General features: G+C 32.7%; 1 pseudogene; it reads left to right on the forward strand.

Moving 5' to 3' along the window:
- The first annotated feature begins 2,359 nt into the window (after positions 1-2,359).
- Positions 2,360-3,963, forward strand: LOC107493551 (epimerase family protein SDR39U1 homolog, chloroplastic-like; annotated as a pseudogene).
- The last annotated feature ends 1,433 nt before the right edge of the window (positions 3,964-5,396 follow it).

Genomic DNA, 5,396 nt, shown 5'->3' on the forward strand with positions numbered 1-5,396 from the left:
GTTACATTCATTCTTCTTCCATTCCTTTGTTGTAATCTCTTTTATGTTGTTCTTGTGTTTTGTTGTAGATCTACTTTTGTTCCTTCCATTTTCTTTCCATTCAATTCAAGGTAATTCATAATAATTGTGTTTCTTTTGATTGTTGTTGTTAATTTCTTTCAATAATTGTTGTTAGATTCTCTTCTTGTTGTCAATTTGCTTTGCTTTTCTTTTGTGCCTTCCAAGTGTTTGATGAAATGCTTGGTTAGATTTTAGTGTAGGTTTTGTTCCTCTTGGCCTAGGTAGAGTAATTAGTGACTCTTGAGTTATCTAATTCTTTTGTTGGTTGATAATTAGAAGTTGCTAATTGATTTGAATGCCTCTAAAGCTAGTCTTTCCTTTAGGAGTTGATTAGGACTTGAGGAATCAAATTGATTCATCCACTTGACTTTCCTCCATGGTTAGAGGTTAACTAAGTGGGAGCAATACACAATTCTCATCACAATTGAGAAGGATAACTAGGATAGGACTTCTAGTTCTCATATCTTGCCAAGAGCTTTGTTAGTTGTTAGTTTATTTCCTTTGCCATTTATAATTCTTGTCTATAATCTCAAAAACCCCAAAATAACTCACAACCAATAACAAGACACTTTATTGTAAATCCTTGGGAGAACGACCCGAGGTTTAAATACTTCGGTTTATAGATTTTAGGGGTTTGTACTTGTGACAAACAAATTTTTGTATGAGAGGATTATTGTTGGTTTAGAGACTATACTTCGACGAGATTTCATTTGTAAAATTCTAAACCGTCAAAAATCTAATCATCAATGACCTAGTGCACTTGCTGGTTAGTTGTGCGGAGTTGTGACTAAGTGTGATTCACGTTTGAGAGCGCTACCAAGTTATTAGAGCCATTGTTGATGATCACAATTTCGTGCACCATTTTCTCCTTTATCTTCACCATTTAGGACAATCTCTTTTAATTCAGTAGTTCTTTGGCCACTGAATGATTCTGTTAAATCATAATTCAAGATGAATAATATGAACTTATTTATTCTTTAATTGGGACAAGGTTTGAAGGCTTATGCTTATATCTTGAGTGCTATCCATTTCTATAAACACAGCCTGCAGATTCCCATAGATTTCTGATTTGCTGGCTTTCAGCTTTATGCTTTCTTCGACACTTTTAACCATATTTCTTCTTATCAACTACAATTAAGAATTTTAATATCAAATCTCAGATTCATTAATAAGACTTGCTGCTACCAATTCCGAATTCCAATGCTCATTTACCTACCTATTTTTTAGAATAGCTAGGCTCTTGGTGTGCAAGAGTGAAGAAAATTCCTGAGTGAACTAATGAAGCCACTAAATCAAACTTTGGGCCTTCTTAATTAGTAATAATTGGAGTATTTTTCACGCGATTAATGAGATCGGTTTGAAATTATAAACCACCATGAGAAGCATGAGTTTCTTGCCAAACTTAAACCTGTCATAATTTAATTTTTTTATCATTTTATTACTTTGTATACCCAATTTTAGTTTTCTATATATCCAAATAATTACTATCTTTTTATTTTGCTTTACTCAATGTCTATTAAAGAGAACAAACATTATACTACTTAATTTGATGTCACTTTATCTAAGAATGTATAAGTAGCAGTTGCGTGTGGGGTCCAGTACCTTAGCAGTTGCTTTGGATCTTCAAACGTATATAAAGAATTTGGGAGCTTCTAAGTTTCACCATGTTCCTTCACCAGCCATAGTTAAAGCCTCTCAAATCTAAAAAAAATGGAAAAAGAAACAGCTTTTCATGTTTTGTTTTTAGTTTGAATATGTTGATAAGAGAAGAGAAAATGGAGAGTTTGGTGATGAGTGGGAAGAAGCTTTGTGTGATGGTGTTATGTTTGTACTGAGTTCATGTAGTGACAGCTTCTGTTACATATGATCACAAAGCAATTGTTGTTAATGGGCAGAGAAAGATTTTATTTTCTGGTTCTATACACTACCCTAGAAGCACACCTCAGGCACTTTCTTTCTTAATTATGTTTTTCTTTTATTAATCATTCTTTTTAATTGTATTTTCTCATTGTTCATTGATGGGAAAATGCATGTAGATGTGGCCAGAGCTTATTCAAAAAGCTAAAGAGGGAGGGTTGGATTTTATTCAAACCTATGTGTTTTGGAATGGCCATGAACCTTCTCCAGGAAAAGTAATTCACTTTCCAAAAAGTTTGCAGGGTTTTTATTCTTTCATTTGAAAAAGAATTGGAAAGAAATTAAAACTAATATACTTTTGCTTTCAAAATATTTCAGTATTTTTTCGAGGATAGGTACAACTTAGTTAAGTTCGTCAAGGTAGTGTAGCAAGCTGGACTTTATGTTAATCTCCAAATTGGTCCCTACATATGTTCTAAATGGAACTTTAGGTAATGATCTTCATAATTTGGCTTATATTTCAATATAATATAAGGAGTGAAAGGAGATTATTCTAATGCTTATTGCTAAGTCAACACTTCTCTTTCAAGGTAACTTTGCAGCCATCTTGAAGGCAATGCATTCTTTTAGTGCCGAATCAGAAAAGGAGTTGAGCCTTTCAAACAGTGATTTCATTGTTGTGCGAAAGGTTTGTTTTCTCAGTTAATGTCATTGTACTATTATACTTTGTCTTCTATGTGAATATCCTCAAACATGCCAGGTGACTAGCTACTAAATGAGTTTGGTATTCTCTCAGCGACTACATAGTGAAATATAAGTTATCCATTTCTCATTTTGTGAGATTAAATCTCTACTATTGTCGACAATTGCTTCATACTACTTATTTTCCTTTTATTTTTCTTCTAAAACATTTTTTCTTTTTGGTTAACTTTGCCTTGTCCTTCCAGTAAAAGACTTTTTAGGAATTAAGATTGCGGAGGAGTCGAAATGGAAGAATAGCATTCAGGGCTCAATAGGGGTGGTTAACTTGGCGTAATGCCCATAAGTACTAGATGGTCTTCGGAGGTTATTGCCTTGTTCCTATCACTGTCATTATTGGATTGTATTGACTTAATGATTCATAGAGTTTTAGTTATTAAGAGATAATAGACATCTTCCCAACACTCATTTTAATTCTGCAGATAAAAATAGAAATCAAGCAGAGCAGGATTAGAGTGACATCAAAAGTAAGCATATGATTCCTGATGGTACAAATTGAAAATGAACCTTTTTATATGTATATTTTTCTTGACAAATATATGTGCATCAAGTTAAGTAAGTTTTACTTACAAGAAATTGCTTATTCTTCCTCTGACCTATCCATTTAATAGCAAAGGTTGTAGAATTGATAAACAGTGCACTAGAGGAGACCTAAAGTTTTTGTTAGTGCAACAGCTGTTGTTTACTATGGTATGTTTATATGCCAAATCTTTTTCTCTATTGGTCGATTATTTTCTTGCTTATTGATTGATTGTTAACTGCTTTGGTCCACTCTTTAGAATCACTTGAATTGATAGAGAAGTATGCATGATTTTACATATAAAATGTCTTTCACTTCTTTTTACTGTTCAGGCACCAGTGAAACACAAGTGTTTGATGAACAAAGTCCATCAGGAAATGATTACTTGGCCGAGGTAAGAACATACAGATGTTTAAAATACTATTAAACTTGAATACTATCTGTAGTTCCTAAAATTCATTATATTTTTGTTTGTTTAATCTTCTATAACTAAATTGATACCTCTCTTCAAGATGTTTGCTGGTGGACCTATAGGCTCTGGAAAACAATGGTATATCCCGCATCTTCTAGTTGTTATTGATTGGTTCCCGGCTGCGTCTTAATTTTAGAAAGGCGCCATAATTAAGTTATTTTTCTTTCTTTTTGTACAGGTTTTCCTTCATTTGGATGACATTGTTAATTTAATATATGAAGCATTGATAAATCCCTCCTATGAAGGTAAACTCTTAACTCTCATATCTCCAAAGCAAAGTTTATTGAAATTTTGAAAAACCAAAAATTAGTGGATATAGAACATTGGCTAGCATAGATAGTTTGGATGGTGCAATTCTCATTTCTGACTTGTGTGATTTGATTACCATGTTCATATATATCTTTGCAAGTGTGGCCATCATTTAGTAAAGAACAAAGAAGGTAGAGGTGAATTAATGATATCAGTCATTGATAGTTTTGAGTTTGATTTTTTAATTTTTATAATTGCGAATGTCATTATAAATATTTTTGTAAAAATTTTCTATATAATTATGCAGGATAATATTGAGAATGATAATGAAGATTAAGTTGATTATTATTATGGTTTATTAGCTAAGATAGAGTAGTGTTAGAAATGGATACATGTATGGTTGACTACTAATGACTTTTATTAGAAGATATTTATGTAGGATATGTTTTTCGTATAGTATTAGTAGTAAATTCTAAGTGGTATCATGGTTATTTTGATATGGCTATACTTATTTTAGTGTGAGATGTATGAATACTCACAATTAACTTCATTCTAGTACCTTTGGATCATTATTATAAATATATTTTGGTTAGAGATAATTTTTATTATTTAAAGAAATTAGTTAGTATAATTATGTATTTATTTTTATTTATATATAGAAAATAAAAAAATAATAAGGGACCTAAGGCTAAACTTATATACAGTAGCTATAGAATACAAAAAAAAAGAGGGACCTAAGGCTACACTTATAAATGGTAGCCATAGTATACAATGTGGCTACGCTTTAAAGGTGATGTAGTAGCATTGAAAAGCGTAGCCTTTGGTCCTAGACAGCATCACTTGAAAAGCGCACCCTATTCCCAAATGTCAAAAGCGTAGCCCTTGGTGTAGAAAAGCGTAGCCTTTGAGAATAGGCAACGGCCGAATAGGAATCACCCCAAGAAAGCATAGCTGTAGCTCAGAAAGCGTAGTCGTAGCCTAAGACATCATTTTTTTTCTACTTTTGGTACACTTTTCAAGTGTACCTGAATGGGTGTTTTTCTTGTAGTGTTATCTGAGCGAAGTACTTGGATTTTCTTATTGAATTGAGTTTGAATCATTTTGGTAGAAAGTAAAGAATTTATCAGGTACTTCAGATTTGTGTTTTAAAAAATATACCCAAGTCATGCGAGAGAAATCGTCCACAAATAACACAAATTATTGAAAATTATTATGGAAAATATGGGCTGGACCCCACATATCAGAGTGTATTAGTGGTGCACGAAATTGCAATCACACTTTTGCAACCCCGCACAACTAACCAGCAAGTGCACTGGGTCGTCCAAGTAATACCTTACGTGAGTAAGGGTCGATCCCACGGAGATTGTCGGCTTGAAGCAAGCTATGGTTATCTTGTAAATCTTAGTCGGGATATCAATAATTATCAGGGTTGATTGTGAAAAGTAAAAGAACATGAAATAAGTACTTGTTTTGCAGTAA

This window comes from Arachis duranensis, chromosome 6 (genome assembly GCF_000817695.3).
Source record: "Arachis duranensis cultivar V14167 chromosome 6, aradu.V14167.gnm2.J7QH, whole genome shotgun sequence".
NCBI classification, from domain to species: domain Eukaryota; kingdom Viridiplantae; phylum Streptophyta; class Magnoliopsida; order Fabales; family Fabaceae; genus Arachis; species Arachis duranensis.